Below are 17500 nucleotides of genomic sequence, written 5' to 3' on the forward strand. Positions count from 1 at the left end.
AGAGCGGGTGACGTCACCGCCCTTCCCTGTGATAGCAGGACCAGAGCTACTGGGCTGTGGAGAGATCTCTCTTTAGCTCACGGGGCTAGGTCGCTGCAGAGAGACGCGGAAGTCCCGGGTTCGAGCCACCTATACTTTGGGCCGACCAGATGCAGCAAGGGCGCCCGCATGAGCCCCCGTTGCGTTACAATATGGTAAAAATAAGCGGAAGTTATCTGCCGGTCCGGCACAGTCTGCCATGCTTTTGTCATATACTGTAAAGTGGTGTCGAACTGGGTGTCGAACTGGAGCCTCACCATTTGCATATGTGAGGCTCCAGTTATACATCGAGTGTCACATTAAATGACAAAAATGAAGAGAGTTAAAGCAGCTGGAGAGGTTTTCTTACAACTTTTGAGCTGACACAGTTTTGGAAAATGTTTCCTTCACGCTGCACTGTACAACATAGGCAGCCAAGAGTCTCCAAAACAAAACAGAATTGACAGATAGGAGAAAATTCCCACTCATCCTGAAGTTCCCAAAATCCAGCACTGAGCGTAAACAAAGTGTCTAAGTAGCGTGGGAATGCTAACCCTAACCCTAGCTGGAGTTTGAGCAATCCAGCACTGAGCGTAAAAAGATGAGTCAAAGTAACGTCTAATCGGATTAGTTTCCTTAGAGCTGGTTCAGAGTCTGCTCAAGAGTTTACCTTTCACACATGCGCAAAGAAGAATGTTGGGGGTGCACGCTTCAAGGCACCTTACAGCTGTAGGGAGTGATTCGAGACGATTCGTGGCGTGTGCTCGTTCCCATATACCGTACGCCCCGGGGTGCAGTGCTAGGATGATGTACAATACCGCTTGGGCACGTAACGGCGTTATACGCAAGGTTTTCGTTTGTTCGTTTTGTTTTGCTCTGCTTTGCTTTGTTTTGCTTTCCATCGCATTGGTAAGAGCGTAAATAAAAAGGCGATTCCTGCGTCTACCACTAATGTAAGAGCTATTTCAAGTGCGACGTGGTGCGGCTTTTCAAATGCTTGTGGGCATTTCTCTGTTGTTGATTCTTTTTTTGTGTGTAACAAAGTGGCATTTTCATGTCCGGACGGGGAGACTTTATCATTCCGACATGAAGCCACCCTTAAGTCCTCTGAGGCGTGTCTGTCTGCAAGGCTTGTATTTTGGAAATGTTTTTTTGAAACGGAGAACGACTTTGAAATAGGCTTCCGCCGGCGCCTCGCGATCCAGGTAAGATTGTAGCAAGAACGCAGCGGCAGTGGGGCTTGCTGTAGTCGTGGCCGAGTGGTTAAGGCGATGGACTAGAAATCCATTGGGGTTTCCCCGCGCAGGTTCGAATCCTGCCGACTACGTTATCCGCCTCCAGGCGGTGTGTTTCGGCGCAAGCAAAGAAGCGCGCCTCTTTGCTGTTCCTGGTGGTTTTAAAACGCCCAATCGCTTGTACCCGCTGCCTTGGAAATAAGTTCTTCAGCGTCCGCGAATGGCATTTTGCAGCTGGAAGCAGATGTCGACGCGTTTTGCACAGAGCACCAAAAAAGCGTCTTTTTTGAAGGCCCAGGCACTGAGCATTGGTGGTTCAGTGGTAGAATTCTCGCCTGCCACGCGGGAGGCTCGGGTTCGATTCCCGGCCAATGCAGTGGCTTTTGCAGCGAGCGGCTCCATCACTTGCATCCCCTTGCAACTCGCAACTCAAAAAACCCACTGAAGCTAAGCAGGTGTGAGCCAGGTCAGTACCCGGATGAGAGTGAGCTACAGGGGAAAACAAAGCTTCCAGCTGGAAGCGGTGTTAATGGTGCCGGCGGTGGGGCGCTCACCCTGAGGTCTGTGCGGGTCCCAATGCCCCAGTATAGTGACGGAGATGCTGTGTTGTAAAAGGGCGCTGTCTTTTGGATGAGATGTAAAACCGAGGTCACAGCGCTCTGTGGTCATTCAAAATGACCACCAAAACCTTTGACAAAAGCTCTTGGTCATTGATGGTCTTCAATAATGCTTCTCCTTTAGGTACATTTTAAATCAGCTGAAAAATGCTGTGAAATGGGGGGGCACTTCAGGCCAGTGTAGGATTTGGGTTACAAGAACCATGAAACTGCACGAGAAAGCCCATACACTGAATTACACGGCTTTCTATTCAAAGGAGGACAAAAGAAATTCCCTGAGTTCGATTTTTTGCAGCACAGAGAGGAGCACTGTTGTGAGGCCGGTTAGCTCAGTTGGTTCGAGCGTGGTGCTAATAACGCCAAGGTCACGGGTTCGATCCCCGTACTGGCCAGGTCCTTTTCTCCTCTCTTACCAAAGCTGTTAGGTTCCTTTCCGTGGTGAGAGGGGTTGTCATGCAACGCTGCCACATAGTGCCGACAGACAAGAGTGTTGCGGGAGAAGAGAAAAGTGTTTGAAGATTTAAGAGTGTCTTAGGTGGAGCCAAAATCAAGTGTCACAAATACAAGTGGGAGGATTTCCAATGTTTAATATGGTAAAAATAAGCGGAAGTTATCTGCCGGTCCGGCACAGTCTGCCATGCTTTTGTCATATACTGTAAAGTGGTGTCGAACTGGGTGTCGAACTGGAGCCTCACCATTTGCATATGTGAGGCTCCAGTTATACATCGAGTGTCACATTAAATGACAAAAATGAAGAGAGTTAAAGCAGCTGGAGAGGTTTTCTTACAACTTTTGAGCTGACACAGTTTTGGAAAATGTTTCCTTCACGCTGCACTGTACAACATAGGCAGCCAAGAGTCTCCAAAACAAAACAGAATTGACAGATAGGAGAAAATTCCCACTCATCCTGAAGTTCCCAAAATCCAGCACTGAGCGTAAACAAAGTGTCTAAGTAGCGTGGGAATGCTAACCCTAACCCTAGCTGGAGTTTGAGCAATCCAGCACTGAGCGTAAAAAGATGAGTCAAAGTAACGTCTAATCGGATTAGTTTCCTTAGAGCTGGTTCAGAGTCTGCTCAAGAGTTTACCTTTCACACATGCGCAAAGAAGAATGTTGGGGGTGCACGCTTCAAGGCGCCTTACAGCTGTAGGGAGTGATTCGAGACGATTCGTGGCGTGTGCTCGTTCCCATATACCGTACGCCCCGGGGTGCAGTGCTAGGATGATGTACAATACCGCTTGGGCACGTAACGGCGTTATATGCAAGGTTTTCGTTTGTTCGTTTTGTTTTGCTCTGCTTTGCTTTGTTTTGCTTTCCATCGCGTTGGTAAGAGCGTAAATAAAAAGGCGATTCCTGCGTCTACCACTAATGTAAGAGCTATTTCAAGTGCGACGTGGTGCGGCTTTTCAAATGCTTGTGGGCATTTCTCTGTTGTTGATTCTTTTTTTGTGTGTAACAAAGTGGCATTTTCATGTCCGGACGGGGAGACTTTATCATTCCGACATGAAGCCACCCTTAAGTCCTCTGAGGCGTGTCTGTCTGCAAGGCTTGTATTTTGGAAATGTTTTTTTGAAACGGAGAACGACTTTGAAATAGGCTTCCGCCGGCGCCTCGCGATCCAGGTAAGATTGTAGCAAGAACGCAGCGACAGTGGGGCTTGCTGTAGTCGTGGCCGAGTGGTTAAGGCGATGGACTAGAAATCCATTGGGGTCTCCCCGCGCAGGTTCGAATCCTGCCGACTACGTTATCCGCCTCCAGTCGGTGTGTTTCGGCGCAAGCAAAGAAGCGCGCCTCTTTGCTGTTCCTGGTGGTTTTAAAACGCCCAATCGCTTGTACCCGCTGCCTTGGAAATAAGTTCTTCAGCGTCCGCGAATGGCATTTTGCAGCTGGAAGCAGATGTCGACGCGTTTTGCACAGAGCACCAAAAAAGCGTCTTTTTTGAAGGCCCAGGCACTGAGCATTGGTGGTTCAGTGGTAGAATTCTCGCCTGCCACGCGGGAGGCTCGGGTTCGATTCCCGGCCAATGCAGTGGCTTTTGCAGCGAGCGGCTCCATCACTTGCATCCCCTTGCAACTCGCAACTCAAAAAACCCACTGAAGCTAAGCAGGTGTGAGCCAGGTCAGTACCCGGATGAGGGTGAGCTACAGGGGAAAACAAAGCTTCCAGCTGGAAGCGGTGTTAATGGTGCCGGCGGTGGGGCGCTCACCCTGAGGTCTGTGCGGGTCCCAATGCCCCAGTATAGTGACGGAGATGCTGTGTTGTAAAAGGGCGCTGTCTTTTGGATGAGATGTAAAACCGAGGTCACAGCGCTCTGTGGTCATTCAAAATGACCACCAAAACCTTTGACAAAAGCTCTTGGTAATTGATGGTCTTCAATAATGCTTCTCCTTTAGGTACATTTTAAATCAGCTGAAAAATGCTGTGAAATGGGGGGGCACTTCAGGCCAGTGTAGGATTTGGGTTACAAGAACCATGAAACTGCACGAGAAAGCCCGTACACTGAATTACACGGCTTTCTATTCAAAGGAGGACAAAAGAAATTCCCTGAGTTCGATTTTTTGCAGCACAGAGAGGAGCACTGTTGTGAGGCCGGTTAGCTCAGTTGGTTCGAGCGTGGTGCTAATAACGCCGAGGTCACGGGTTCGAGCCCCGTACTGGCCAGGTCCTTTTCTCCTCTCTTACCAAAGCTGTTAGTTTCCTTTCCGTGGTGAGAGGGGTTGTCATGCAACGCTGCCACATAGTGCCGACAGACAAGAGTGTTGCGGGAGAAGAGAAAAGTGTTTGAAGATTTAAGAGTGTCTTAGGTGGAGCCAAAATCAAGTGTCACAAATACAAGTGGGAGGATTTCCAATGTTTAATATGGTAAAAATAAGCGGAAGTTATCTGCCGGTCCGGCACAGTCTGCCATGCTTTTGTCATATACTGTAAAGTGGTGTCGAACTGGGTGTCGAACTGGAGCCTCACCATTTGCATATGTGAGGCTCCAGTTATACATCGAGTGTCACATTAAATGACAAAAATGAAGAGAGTTAAAGCAGCTGGAGAGGTTTTCTTACAACTTTTGAGCTGACACAGTTTTGGAAAATGTTTCCTTCACGCTGCACTGTACAACATAGGCAGCCAAGAGTCTCCAAAACAAAACAGAATTGACAGATAGGAGAAAATTCCCACTCATCCTGAAGTTCCCAAAATCCAGCACTGAGCGTAAACAAAGTGTCTAAGTAGCGTGGGAATGCTAACCCTAACCCTAGCTGGAGTTTGAGCAATCCAGCACTGAGCGTAAAAAGATGAGTCAAAGTAACGTCTAATCGGATTAGTTTCCTTAGAGCTGGTTCAGAGTCTGCTCAAGAGTTTACCTTTCACACATGCGCAAAGAAGAATGTTGGGGGTGCACGCTTCAAGGCGCCTTACAGCTGTAGGGAGTGATTCGAGACGATTCGTGGCGTGTGCTCGTTCCCATATACCGTACGCCCCGGGGTGCAGTGCTAGGATGATGTACAATACCGCTTGGGCACGTAACGGCGTTATACGCAAGGTTTTCGTTTGTTCGTTTTGTTTTGCTCTGCTTTGCTTTGTTTTGCTTTCCATCGCGTTGGTAAGAGCGTAAATAAAAAGGCGATTCCTGCGTCTACCACTAATGTAAGAGCTATTTCAAGTGCGACGTGGTGCGGCTTTTCAAATGCTTGTGGGCATTTCTCTGTTGTTGATTCTTTTTTTGTGTGTAACAAAGTGGCATTTTCATGTCCGGACGGGGAGACTTTATCATTCCGACATGAAGCCACCCTTAAGTCCTCTGAGGCGTGTCTGTCTGCAAGGCTTGTATTTTGGAAATGTTTTTTTGAAACGGAGAACGACTTTGAAATAGGCTTCCGCCGGCGCCTCGCGATCCACGTAAGATTGTAGCAAGAACGCAGCGGCAGTGGGGCTTGCTGTAGTCGTGGCCGAGTGGTTAAGGCGATGGACTAGAAATCCATTGGGGTCTCCCCGCGCAGGTTCGAATCCTGCCGACTACGTTATCCGCCTCCAGGCGGTGTGTTTCGGCGCAAGCAAAGAAGCGCGCCTCTTTGCTGTTCCTGGTGGTTTTAAAACGCCCAATCGCTTGTACCCGCTGCCTTGGAAATAAGTTCTTCAGCGTCCGCGAATGGCATTTTGCAGCTGGAAGCAGATGTCGACGCGTTTTCCACAGAGCACCAAAAAAGCGTCTTTTTTGAAGGCCCAGGCACTGAGCATTGGTGGTTCAGTGGTAGAATTCTCGCCTGCCACGCGGGAGGCTCGGGTTCGATTCCCGGCCAATGCAGTGGCTTTTGCAGCGAGCGGCTCCATCACTTGCATCCCCTTGCAACTCGCAACTCAAAAAACCCACTGAAGCTAAGCAGGTGTGAGCCAGGTCAGTACCCGGATGAGGGTGAGCTACAGGGGAAAACAAAGCTTCCAGCTGGAAGCGGTGTTAATGGTGCCGGCGGTGGGGCGCTCACCCTGAGGTCTGTGCGGGTCCCAGTGCCCCAGTATAGTGACGGAGATGCTGTGTTGTAAAAGGGCGCTGTCTTTTGGATGAGATGTAAAACCGAGGTCACAGCGCTCTGTGGTCATTCAAAATGACCACCAAAACCTTTGACAAAAGCTCTTGGTAATTGATGGTCTTCAATAATGCTTCTCCTTTAGGTACATTTTAAATCAGCTGAAAAATGCTGTGAAATGGGGGGGCACTTCAGGCCAGTGTAGGATTTGGGTTACAAGAACCATGAAACTGCACGAGAAAGCCCGTACACTGAATTACACGGCTTTCTATTCAAAGGAGGACAAAAGAAATTCCCTGAGTTCGATTTTTTGCAGCACAGAGAGGAGCACTGTTGTGAGGCCGGTTAGCTCAGTTGGTTCGAGCGTGGTGCTAATAACGCCGAGGTCACGGGTTCGAGCCCCGTACTGGCCAGGTCCTTTTCTCCTCTCTTACCAAAGCTGTTAGTTTCCTTTCCGTGGTGAGAGGGGTTGTCATGCAACGCTGCCACATAGTGCCGACAGACAAGAGTGTTGCGGGAGAAGAGAAAAGTGTTTGAAGATTTAAGAGTGTCTTAGGTGGAGCCAAAATCAAGTGTCACAAATACAAGTGGGAGGATTTCCAATGTTTAATATGGTAAAAATAAGCGGAAGTTATCTGCCGGTCCGGCACAGTCTGCCATGCTTTTGTCATATACTGTAAAGTGGTGTCGAACTGGGTGTCGAACTGGAGCCTCACCATTTGCATATGTGAGGCTCCAGTTATACATCGAGTGTCACATTAAATGACAAAAATGAAGAGAGTTAAAGCAGCTGGAGAGGTTTTCTTACAACTTTTGAGCTGACACAGTTTTGGAAAATGTTTCCTTCACGCTGCACTGTACAACATAGGCAGCCAAGAGTCTCCAAAACAAAACAGAATTGACAGATAGGAGAAAATTCCCACTCATCCTGAAGTTCCCAAAATCCAGCACTGAGCGTAAACAAAGTGTCTAAGTAGCGTGGGAATGCTAACCCTAACCCTAGCTGGAGTTTGAGCAATCCAGCACTGAGCGTAAAAAGATGAGTCAAAGTAACGTCTAATCGGATTAGTTTCCTTAGAGCTGGTTCAGAGTCTGCTCAAGAGTTTACCTTTCACACATGCGCAAAGAAGAATGTTGGGGGTGCACGCTTCAAGGCGCCTTACAGCTGTAGGGAGTGATTCGAGACGATTCGTGGCGTGTGCTCGTTCCCATATACCGTACGCCCCGGGGTGCAGTGCTAGGATGATGTACAATACCGCTTGGGCACGTAACGGCGTTATACGCAAGGTTTTCGTTTGTTCGTTTTGTTTTGCTCTGCTTTGCTTTGTTTTGCTTTCCATCGCGTTGGTAAGAGCGTAAATAAAAAGGCGATTCCTGCGTCTACCACTAATGTAAGAGCTATTTCAAGTGCGACGTGGTGCGGCTTTTCAAATGCTTGTGGGCATTTCTCTGTTGTTGATTCTTTTTTTGTGTGTAACAAAGTGGCATTTTCATGTCCGGACGGGGAGACTTTATCATTCCGACATGAAGCCACCCTTAAGTCCTCTGAGGCGTGTCTGTCTGCAAGGCTTGTATTTTGGAAATGTTTTTTTGAAACGGAGAACGACTTTGAAATAGGCTTCCGCCGGCGCCTCGCGATCCACGTAAGATTGTAGCAAGAACGCAGCGGCAGTGGGGCTTGCTGTAGTCGTGGCCGAGTGGTTAAGGCGATGGACTAGAAATCCATTGGGGTCTCCCCGCGCAGGTTCGAATCCTGCCGACTACGTTATCCGCCTCCAGGCGGTGTGTTTCGGCGCAAGCAAAGAAGCGCGCCTCTTTGCTGTTCCTGGTGGTTTTAAAACGCCCAATCGCTTGTACCCGCTGCCTTGGAAATAAGTTCTTCAGCGTCCGCGAATGGCATTTTGCAGCTGGAAGCAGATGTCGACGCGTTTTCCACAGAGCACCAAAAAAGCGTCTTTTTTGAAGGCCCAGGCACTGAGCATTGGTGGTTCAGTGGTAGAATTCTCGCCTGCCACGCGGGAGGCTCGGGTTCGATTCCCGGCCAATGCAGTGGCTTTTGCAGCGAGCGGCTCCATCACTTGCATCCCCTTGCAACTCGCAACTCAAAAAACCCACTGAAGCTAAGCAGGTGTGAGCCAGGTCAGTACCCGGATGAGGGTGAGCTACAGGGAAAAACAAAGCTTCCAGCTGGAAGCGGTGTTAATGGTGCCGGCGGTGGGGCGCTCACCCTGAGGTCTGTGCGGGTCCCAGTGCCCCAGTATAGTGACGGAGATGCTGTGTTGTAAAAGGGCGCTGTCTTTTGGATGAGATGTAAAACCGAGGTCACAGCGCTCTGTGGTCATTCAAAATGACCACCAAAACCTTTGACAAAAGCTCTTGGTCATTGATGGTCTTCAATAATGCTTCTCCTTTAGGTACATTTTAAATCAGCTGAAAAATGCTGTGAAATGGGGGGGCACTTCAGGCCAGTGTAGGATTTGGGTTACAAGAACCATGAAACTGCACGAGAAAGCCCGTACACTGAATTACACGGCTTTCTATTCAAAGGAGGACAAAAGAAATTCCCTGAGTTCGATTTTTTGCAGCACAGAGAGGAGCACTGTTGTGAGGCCGGTTAGCTCAGTTGGTTCGAGCGTGGTGCTAATAACGCCAAGGTCACGGGTTCGATCCCCGTACTGGCCAGGTCCTTTTCTCCTCTCTTACCAAAGCTGTTAGGTTCCTTTCCGTGGTGAGAGGGGTTGTCATGCAACGCTGCCACATAGTGCCGACAGACAAGAGTGTTGCGGGAGAAGAGAAAAGTGTTTGAAGATTTAAGAGTGTCTTAGGTGGAGCCAAAATCAAGTGTCACAAATACAAGTGGGAGGATTTCCAATGTTTAATATGGTAAAAATAAGCGGAAGTTATCTGCCGGTCCGGCACAGTCTGCCATGCTTTTGTCATATACTGTAAAGTGGTGTCGAACTGGGTGTCGAACTGGAGCCTCACCATTTGCATATGTGAGGCTCCAGTTATACATCGAGTGTCACATTAAATGACAAAAATGAAGAGAGTTAAAGCAGCTGGAGAGGTTTTCTTACAACTTTTGAGCTGACACAGTTTTGGAAAATGTTTCCTTCACGCTGCACTGTACAACATAGGCAGCCAAGAGTCTCCAAAACAAAACAGAATTGACAGATAGGAGAAAATTCCCACTCATCCTGAAGTTCCCAAAATCCAGCACTGAGCGTAAACAAAGTGTCTAAGTAGCGTGGGAATGCTAACCCTAACCCTAGCTGGAGTTTGAGCAATCCAGCACTGAGCGTAAAAAGATGAGTCAAAGTAACGTCTAATCGGATTAGTTTCCTTAGAGCTGGTTCAGAGTCTGCTCAAGAGTTTACCTTTCACACATGCGCAAAGAAGAATGTTGGGGGTGCACGCTTCAAGGCGCCTTACAGCTGTAGGGAGTGATTCGAGACGATTCGTGGCGTGTGCTCGTTCCCATATACCGTACGCCCCGGGGTGCAGTGCTAGGATGATGTACAATACCGCTTGGGCACGTAACGGCGTTATACGCAAGGTTTTCGTTTGTTCGTTTTGTTTTGCTCTGCTTTGCTTTGTTTTGCTTTCCATCGCGTTGGTAAGAGCGTAAATAAAAAGGCGATTCCTGCGTCTACCACTAATGTAAGAGCTATTTCAAGTGCGACGTGGTGCGGCTTTTCAAATGCTTGTGGGCATTTCTCTGTTGTTGATTCTTTTTTTGTGTGTAACAAAGTGGCATTTTCATGTCCGGACGGGGAGACTTTATCATTCCGACATGAAGCCACCCTTAAGTCCTCTGAGGCGTGTCTGTCTGCAAGGCTTGTATTTTGGAAATGTTTTTTTGAAACGGAGAACGACTTTGAAATAGGCTTCCGCCGGCGCCTCGCGATCCAGGTAAGATTGTAGCAAGAACGCAGCGGCAGTGGGGCTTGCTGTAGTCGTGGCCGAGTGGTTAAGGCGATGGACTAGAAATCCATTGGGGTCTCCCCGCGCAGGTTCGAATCCTGCCGACTACGTTATCCGCCTCCAGGCGGTGTGTTTCGGCGCAAGCAAAGAAGCGCGCCTCTTTGCTGTTCCTGGTGGTTTTAAAACGCCCAATCGCTTGTACCCGCTGCCTTGGAAATAAGTTCTTCAGCGTCCGCGAATGGCATTTTGCAGCTGGAAGCAGATGTCGACGCGTTTTCCACAGAGCACCAAAAAAGCGTCTTTTTTGAAGGCCCAGGCACTGAGCATTGGTGGTTCAGTGGTAGAATTCTCGCCTGCCACGCGGGAGGCTCGGGTTCGATTCCCGGCCAATGCAGTGGCTTTTGCAGCGAGCGGCTCCATCACTTGCATCCCCTTGCAACTCGCAACTCAAAAAACCCACTGAAGCTAAGCAGGTGTGAGCCAGGTCAGTACCCGGATGAGGGTGAGCTACAGGGAAAAACAAAGCTTCCAGCTGGAAGCGGTGTTAATGGTGCCGGCGGTGGGGCGCTCACCCTGAGGTCTGTGCGGGTCCCAATGCCCCAGTATAGTGACGGAGATGCTGTGTTGTAAAAGGGCGCTGTCTTTTGGATGAGATGTAAAACCGAGGTCACAGCGCTCTGTGGTCATTCAAAATGACCACCAAAACCTTTGACAAAAGCTCTTGGTCATTGATGGTCTTCAATAATGCTTCTCCTTTAGGTACATTTTAAATCAGCTGAAAAATGCTGTGAAATGGGGGGGCACTTCAGGCCAGTGTAGGATTTGGGTTACAAGAACCATGAAACTGCACGAGAAAGCCCGTACACTGAATTACACGGCTTTCTATTCAAAGGAGGACAAAAGAAATTCCCTGAGTTCGATTTTTTGCAGCACAGAGAGGAGCACTGTTGTGAGGCCGGTTAGCTCAGTTGGTTCGAGCGTGGTGCTAATAACGCCAAGGTCACGGGTTCGATCCCCGTACTGGCCAGGTCCTTTTCTCCTCTCTTACCAAAGCTGTTAGGTTCCTTTCCGTGGTGAGAGGGGTTGTCATGCAACGCTGCCACATAGTGCCGACAGACAAGAGTGTTGCGGGAGAAGAGAAAAGTGTTTGAAGATTTAAGAGTGTCTTAGGTGGAGCCAAAATCAAGTGTCACAAATACAAGTGGGAGGATTTCCAATGTTTAATATGGTAAAAATAAGCGGAAGTTATCTGCCGGTCCGGCACAGTCTGCCATGCTTTTGTCATATACTGTAAAGTGGTGTCGAACTGGGTGTCGAACTGGAGCCTCACCATTTGCATATGTGAGGCTCCAGTTATACATCGAGTGTCACATTAAATGACAAAAATGAAGAGAGTTAAAGCAGCTGGAGAGGTTTTCTTACAACTTTTGAGCTGACACAGTTTTGGAAAATGTTTCCTTCACGCTGCACTGTACAACATAGGCAGCCAAGAGTCTCCAAAACAAAACAGAATTGACAGATAGGAGAAAATTCCCACTCATCCTGAAGTTCCCAAAATCCAGCACTGAGCGTAAACAAAGTGTCTAAGTAGCGTGGGAATGCTAACCCTAACCCTAGCTGGAGTTTGAGCAATCCAGCACTGAGCGTAAAAAGATGAGTCAAAGTAACGTCTAATCGGATTAGTTTCCTTAGAGCTGGTTCAGAGTCTGCTCAAGAGTTTACCTTTCACACATGCGCAAAGAAGAATGTTGGGGGTGCACGCTTCAAGGCGCCTTACAGCTGTAGGGAGTGATTCGAGACGATTCGTGGCGTGTGCTCGTTCCCATATACCGTACGCCCCGGGGTGCAGTGCTAGGATGATGTACAATACCGCTTGGGCACGTAACGGCGTTATACGCAAGGTTTTCGTTTGTTCGTTTTGTTTTGCTCTGCTTTGCTTTGTTTTGCTTTCCATCGCGTTGGTAAGAGCGTAAATAAAAAGGCGATTCCTGCGTCTACCACTAATGTAAGAGCTATTTCAAGTGCGACGTGGTGCGGCTTTTCAAATGCTTGTGGGCATTTCTCTGTTGTTGATTCTTTTTTTGTGTGTAACAAAGTGGCATTTTCATGTCCGGACGGGGAGACTTTATCATTCCGACATGAAGCCACCCTTAAGTCCTCTGAGGCGTGTCTGTCTGCAAGGCTTGTATTTTGGAAATGTTTTTTTGAAACGGAGAACGACTTTGAAATAGGCTTCCGCCGGCGCCTCGCGATCCAGGTAAGATTGTAGCAAGAACGCAGCGGCAGTGGGGCTTGCTGTAGTCGTGGCCGAGTGGTTAAGGCGATGGACTAGAAATCCATTGGGGTCTCCCCGCGCAGGTTCGAATCCTGCCGACTACGTTATCCGCCTCCAGTCGGTGTGTTTCGGCGCAAGCAAAGAAGCGCGCCTCTTTGCTGTTCCTGGTGGTTTTAAAACGCCCAATCGCTTGTACCCGCTGCCTTGGAAATAAGTTCTTCAGCGTCCGCGAATGGCATTTTGCAGCTGGAAGCAGATGTCGACGCGTTTTCCACAGAGCACCAAAAAAGCGTCTTTTTTGAAGGCCCAGGCACTGAGCATTGGTGGTTCAGTGGTAGAATTCTCGCCTGCCACGCGGGAGGCTCGGGTTCGATTCCCGGCCAATGCAGGGCCTTTTGCAGCGAGCGGCTCCATCACTTGCATCCCCTTGCAACTCGCAACTCAAAAAACCCACTGAAGCTAAGCAGGTGTGAGCCAGGTCAGTACCCGGATGAGGGTGAGCTACAGGGAAAAACAAAGCTTCCAGCTGGAAGCGGTGTTAATGGTGCCGGCGGTGGGGCGCTCACCCTGAGGTCTGTGCGGGTCCCAATGCCCCAGTATAGTGACGGAGATGCTGTGTTGTAAAAGGGCGCTGTCTTTTGGATGAGATGTAAAACCGAGGTCACAGCGCTCTGTGGTCATTCAAAATGACCACCAAAACCTTTGACAAAAGCTCTTGGTCATTGATGGTCTTCAATAATGCTTCTCCTTTAGGTACATTTTAAATCAGCTGAAAAATGCTGTGAAATGGGGGGGCACTTCAGGCCAGTGTAGGATTTGGGTTACAAGAACCATGAAACTGCACGAGAAAGCCCGTACACTGAATTACACGGCTTTCTATTCAAAGGAGGACAAAAGAAATTCCCTGAGTTCGATTTTTTGCAGCACAGAGAGGAGCACTGTTGTGAGGCCGGTTAGCTCAGTTGGTTCGAGCGTGGTGCTAATAACGCCAAGGTCACGGGTTCGATCCCCGTACTGGCCAGGTCCTTTTCTCCTCTCTTACCAAAGCTGTTAGGTTCCTTTCCGTGGTGAGAGGGGTTGTCATGCAACGCTGCCACATAGTGCCGACAGACAAGAGTGTTGCGGGAGAAGAGAAAAGTGTTTGAAGATTTAAGAGTGTCTTAGGTGGAGCCAAAATCAAGTGTCACAAATACAAGTGGGAGGATTTCCAATGTTTAATATGGTAAAAATAAGCGGAAGTTATCTGCCGGTCCGGCACAGTCTGCCATGTTTTTGTCATATACTGTAAAGTGGTGTCGAACTGGAGCCTCACCATTTGCATATGTGAGGCTCCAGTTATACATCGAGTGTCACATTAAATGACAAAAATGAAGAGAGTTAAAGCAGCTGGAGAGGTTTTCTTACAACTTTTGAGCTGACACAGTTTTGGAAAATGTTTCCTTCACGCTGCACTGTACAACATAGGCAGCCAAGAGTCTCCAAAACAAAACAGAATTGACAGATAGGAGAAAATTCCCACTCATCCTGAAGTTCCCAAAATCCAGCACTGAGCGTAAACAAAGTGTCTAAGTAGCGTGGGAATGCTAACCCTAACCCTAGCTGGAGTTTGAGCAATCCAGCACTGAGCGTAAAAAGATGAGTCAAAGTAACGTCTAATCGGATTAGTTTCCTTAGAGCTGGTTCAGAGTCTGCTCAAGAGTTTACCTTTCACACATGCGCAAAGAAGAATGTTGGGGGTGCACGCTTCAAGGCGCCTTACAGCTGTAGGGAGTGATTCGAGACGATTCGTGGCGTGTGCTCGTTCCCATATACCGTACGCCCCGGGGTGCAGTGCTAGGATGATGTACAATACCGCTTGGGCACGTAACGGCGTTATACGCAAGGTTTTCGTTTGTTCGTTTTGTTTTGCTCTGCTTTGCTTTGTTTTGCTTTCCATCGCGTTGGTAAGAGCGTAAATAAAAAGGCGATTCCTGCGTCTACCACTAATGTAAGAGCTATTTCAAGTGCGACGTGGTGCGGCTTTTCAAATGCTTGTGGGCATTTCTCTGTTGTTGATTCTTTTTTTGTGTGTAACAAAGTGGCATTTTCATGTCCGGACGGGGAGACTTTATCATTCCGACATGAAGCCACCCTTAAGTCCTCTGAGGCGTGTCTGTCTGCAAGGCTTGTATTTTGGAAATGTTTTTTTGAAACGGAGAACGACTTTGAAATAGGCTTCCGCCGGCGCCTCGCGATCCAGGTAAGATTGTAGCAAGAACGCAGCGGCAGTGGGGCTTGCTGTAGTCGTGGCCGAGTGGTTAAGGCGATGGACTAGAAATCCATTGGGGTCTCCCCGCGCAGGTTCGAATCCTGCCGACTACGTTATCCGCCTCCAGGCGGTGTGTTTCGGCGCAAGCAAAGAAGCGCGCCTCTTTGCTGTTCCTGGTGGTTTTAAAACGCCCAATCGCTTGTACCCGCTGCCTTGGAAATAAGTTCTTCAGCGTCCGCGAATGGCATTTTGCAGCTGGAAGCAGATGTCGACGCGTTTTCCACAGAGCACCAAAAAAGCGTCTTTTTTGAAGGCCCAGGCACTGAGCATTGGTGGTTCAGTGGTAGAATTCTCGCCTGCCACGCGGGAGGCTCGGGTTCGATTCCCGGCCAATGCAGTGGCTTTTGCAGCGAGCGGCTCCATCACTTGCATCCCCTTGCAACTCGCAACTCAAAAAACCCACTGAAGCTAAGCAGGTGTGAGCCAGGTCAGTACCCGGATGAGGGTGAGCTACAGGGAAAAACAAAGCTTCCAGCTGGAAGCGGTGTTAATGGTGCCGGCGGTGGGGCGCTCACCCTGAGGTCTGTGCGGGTCCCAATGCCCCAGTATAGTGACGGAGATGCTGTGTTGTAAAAGGGCGCTGTCTTTTGGATGAGATGTAAAACCGAGGTCACAGCGCTCTGTGGTCATTCAAAATGACCACCAAAACCTTTGACAAAAGCTCTTGGTCATTGATGGTCTTCAATAATGCTTCTCCTTTAGGTACATTTTAAATCAGCTGAAAAATGCTGTGAAATGGGGGGGCACTTCAGGCCAGTGTAGGATTTGGGTTACAAGAACCATGAAACTGCACGAGAAAGCCCGTACACTGAATTACACGGCTTTCTATTCAAAGGAGGACAAAAGAAATTCCCTGAGTTCGATTTTTTGCAGCACAGAGAGGAGCACTGTTGTGAGGCCGGTTAGCTCAGTTGGTTCGAGCGTGGTGCTAATAACGCCAAGGTCACGGGTTCGATCCCCGTACTGGCCAGGTCCTTTTCTCCTCTCTTACCAAAGCTGTTAGGTTCCTTTCCGTGGTGAGAGGGGTTGTCATGCAACGCTGCCACATAGTGCCGACAGACAAGAGTGTTGCGGGAGAAGAGAAAAGTGTTTGAAGATTTAAGAGTGTCTTAGGTGGAGCCAAAATCAAGTGTCACAAATACAAGTGGGAGGATTTCCAATGTTTAATATGGTAAAAATAAGCGGAAGTTATCTGCCGGTCCGGCACAGTCTGCCATGCTTTTGTCATATACTGTAAAGTGGTGTCGAACTGGGTGTCGAACTGGAGCCTCACCATTTGCATATGTGAGGCTCCAGTTATACATCGAGTGTCACATTAAATGACAAAAATGAAGAGAGTTAAAGCAGCTGGAGAGGTTTTCTTACAACTTTTGAGCTGACACAGTTTTGGAAAATGTTTCCTTCACGCTGCACTGTACAACATAGGCAGCCAAGAGTCTCCAAAACAAAACAGAATTGACAGATAGGAGAAAATTCCCACTCATCCTGAAGTTCCCAAAATCCAGCACTGAGCGTAAACAAAGTGTCTAAGTAGCGTGGGAATGCTAACCCTAACCCTAGCTGGAGTTTGAGCAATCCAGCACTGAGCGTAAAAAGATGAGTCAAAGTAACGTCTAATCGGATTAGTTTCCTTAGAGCTGGTTCAGAGTCTGCTCAAGAGTTTACCTTTCACACATGCGCAAAGAAGAATGTTGGGGGTGCACGCTTCAAGGCGCCTTACAGCTGTAGGGAGTGATTCGAGACGATTCGTGGCGTGTGCTCGTTCCCATATACCGTACGCCCCGGGGTGCAGTGCTAGGATGATGTACAATACCGCTTGGGCACGTAACGGCGTTATACGCAAGGTTTTCGTTTGTTCGTTTTGTTTTGCTCTGCTTTGCTTTGTTTTGCTTTCCATCGCGTTGGTAAGAGCGTAAATAAAAAGGCGATTCCTGCGTCTACCACTAATGTAAGAGCTATTTCAAGTGCGACGTGGTGCGGCTTTTCAAATGCTTGTGGGCATTTCTCTGTTGTTGATTCTTTTTTTGTGTGTAACAAAGTGGCATTTTCATGTCCGGACGGGGAGACTTTATCATTCCGACATGAAGCCACCCTTAAGTCCTCTGAGGCGTGTCTGTCTGCAAGGCTTGTATTTTGGAAATGTTTTTTTGAAACGGAGAACGACTTTGAAATAGGCTTCCGCCGGCGCCTCGCGATCCAGGTAAGATTGTAGCAAGAACGCAGCGGCAGTGGGGCTTGCTGTAGTCGTGGCCGAGTGGTTAAGGCGATAGACTAGAAATCCATTGGGGTCTCCCCGCGCAGGTTCGAATCCTGCCGACTACGTTATCCGCCTCCAGGCGGTGTGTTTCGGCGCAAGCAAAGAAGCGCGCCTCTTTGCTGTTCCTGGTGGTTTTAAAACGCCCAATCGCTTGTACCCGCTGCCTTGGAAATAAGTTCTTCAGCGTCCGCGAATGGCATTTTGCAGCTGGAAGCAGATGTCGACGCGTTTTGCACAGAGCACCAAAAAAGCGTCTTTTTTGAAGGCCCAGGCACTGAGCATTGGTGGTTCAGTGGTAGAATTCTCGCCTGCCACGCGGGAGGCTTGGGTTCGATTCCCGGCCAATGCA

The 17500-nt window shown here is 48.7% G+C and overlaps 23 non-coding genes across 23 annotated transcripts; all 23 read left to right on the forward strand.

Moving 5' to 3' along the window:
- Positions 1-1263: 1263 nt before the first annotated feature.
- Positions 1264-1345, forward strand: trnas-aga (transfer RNA serine (anticodon AGA)). The gene has a single exon. It is a non-coding gene; the product is annotated as a tRNA-Ser (tRNA).
- A 213-nt stretch (positions 1346-1558) lies between these two features.
- trnag-gcc (transfer RNA glycine (anticodon GCC)) lies at positions 1559-1629 on the forward strand. The gene has a single exon. It is a non-coding gene; the product is annotated as a tRNA-Gly (tRNA).
- A 559-nt stretch (positions 1630-2188) lies between these two features.
- On the forward strand, positions 2189-2262 carry trnai-aau (transfer RNA isoleucine (anticodon AAU)). Its single transcript has one exon. It is a non-coding gene; the product is annotated as a tRNA-Ile (tRNA).
- Positions 2263-3532: 1270 nt separating this feature from the next.
- Positions 3533-3614, forward strand: trnas-aga (transfer RNA serine (anticodon AGA)). Its single transcript has one exon. It is a non-coding gene; the product is annotated as a tRNA-Ser (tRNA).
- A 213-nt stretch (positions 3615-3827) lies between these two features.
- trnag-gcc (transfer RNA glycine (anticodon GCC)) lies at positions 3828-3898 on the forward strand. Its single transcript has one exon. It is a non-coding gene; the product is annotated as a tRNA-Gly (tRNA).
- A 559-nt stretch (positions 3899-4457) lies between these two features.
- On the forward strand, positions 4458-4531 carry trnai-aau (transfer RNA isoleucine (anticodon AAU)). The gene has a single exon. It is a non-coding gene; the product is annotated as a tRNA-Ile (tRNA).
- Positions 4532-5801: 1270 nt separating this feature from the next.
- trnas-aga (transfer RNA serine (anticodon AGA)) lies at positions 5802-5883 on the forward strand. Its single transcript has one exon. It is a non-coding gene; the product is annotated as a tRNA-Ser (tRNA).
- Positions 5884-6096: 213 nt separating this feature from the next.
- Positions 6097-6167, forward strand: trnag-gcc (transfer RNA glycine (anticodon GCC)). The gene has a single exon. It is a non-coding gene; the product is annotated as a tRNA-Gly (tRNA).
- A 559-nt stretch (positions 6168-6726) lies between these two features.
- Positions 6727-6800, forward strand: trnai-aau (transfer RNA isoleucine (anticodon AAU)). Its single transcript has one exon. It is a non-coding gene; the product is annotated as a tRNA-Ile (tRNA).
- A 1270-nt stretch (positions 6801-8070) lies between these two features.
- Positions 8071-8152, forward strand: trnas-aga (transfer RNA serine (anticodon AGA)). Its single transcript has one exon. It is a non-coding gene; the product is annotated as a tRNA-Ser (tRNA).
- A 213-nt stretch (positions 8153-8365) lies between these two features.
- Positions 8366-8436, forward strand: trnag-gcc (transfer RNA glycine (anticodon GCC)). The gene has a single exon. It is a non-coding gene; the product is annotated as a tRNA-Gly (tRNA).
- Positions 8437-8995: 559 nt separating this feature from the next.
- trnai-aau (transfer RNA isoleucine (anticodon AAU)) lies at positions 8996-9069 on the forward strand. The gene has a single exon. It is a non-coding gene; the product is annotated as a tRNA-Ile (tRNA).
- Positions 9070-10339: 1270 nt separating this feature from the next.
- Positions 10340-10421, forward strand: trnas-aga (transfer RNA serine (anticodon AGA)). Its single transcript has one exon. It is a non-coding gene; the product is annotated as a tRNA-Ser (tRNA).
- A 213-nt stretch (positions 10422-10634) lies between these two features.
- trnag-gcc (transfer RNA glycine (anticodon GCC)) lies at positions 10635-10705 on the forward strand. Its single transcript has one exon. It is a non-coding gene; the product is annotated as a tRNA-Gly (tRNA).
- Positions 10706-11264: 559 nt separating this feature from the next.
- trnai-aau (transfer RNA isoleucine (anticodon AAU)) lies at positions 11265-11338 on the forward strand. The gene has a single exon. It is a non-coding gene; the product is annotated as a tRNA-Ile (tRNA).
- Positions 11339-12608: 1270 nt separating this feature from the next.
- Positions 12609-12690, forward strand: trnas-aga (transfer RNA serine (anticodon AGA)). The gene has a single exon. It is a non-coding gene; the product is annotated as a tRNA-Ser (tRNA).
- Positions 12691-12903: 213 nt separating this feature from the next.
- Positions 12904-12974, forward strand: trnag-gcc (transfer RNA glycine (anticodon GCC)). Its single transcript has one exon. It is a non-coding gene; the product is annotated as a tRNA-Gly (tRNA).
- Positions 12975-13533: 559 nt separating this feature from the next.
- trnai-aau (transfer RNA isoleucine (anticodon AAU)) lies at positions 13534-13607 on the forward strand. The gene has a single exon. It is a non-coding gene; the product is annotated as a tRNA-Ile (tRNA).
- Positions 13608-14865: 1258 nt separating this feature from the next.
- On the forward strand, positions 14866-14947 carry trnas-aga (transfer RNA serine (anticodon AGA)). Its single transcript has one exon. It is a non-coding gene; the product is annotated as a tRNA-Ser (tRNA).
- Positions 14948-15160: 213 nt separating this feature from the next.
- Positions 15161-15231, forward strand: trnag-gcc (transfer RNA glycine (anticodon GCC)). The gene has a single exon. It is a non-coding gene; the product is annotated as a tRNA-Gly (tRNA).
- A 559-nt stretch (positions 15232-15790) lies between these two features.
- trnai-aau (transfer RNA isoleucine (anticodon AAU)) lies at positions 15791-15864 on the forward strand. Its single transcript has one exon. It is a non-coding gene; the product is annotated as a tRNA-Ile (tRNA).
- Positions 15865-17134: 1270 nt separating this feature from the next.
- Positions 17135-17216, forward strand: trnas-aga (transfer RNA serine (anticodon AGA)). The gene has a single exon. It is a non-coding gene; the product is annotated as a tRNA-Ser (tRNA).
- A 213-nt stretch (positions 17217-17429) lies between these two features.
- On the forward strand, positions 17430-17500 carry trnag-gcc (transfer RNA glycine (anticodon GCC)). Its single transcript has one exon. It is a non-coding gene; the product is annotated as a tRNA-Gly (tRNA).

The sequence above is a fragment of the Lepisosteus platostomus genome, unplaced genomic scaffold (genome assembly GCF_059453375.1).
Source record: "Lepisosteus platostomus isolate fLepPlt1 unplaced genomic scaffold, fLepPlt1.hap1 Scaffold_54_H1, whole genome shotgun sequence".
NCBI classification, from domain to species: Eukaryota; Metazoa; Chordata; class Actinopteri; order Semionotiformes; family Lepisosteidae; genus Lepisosteus; species Lepisosteus platostomus.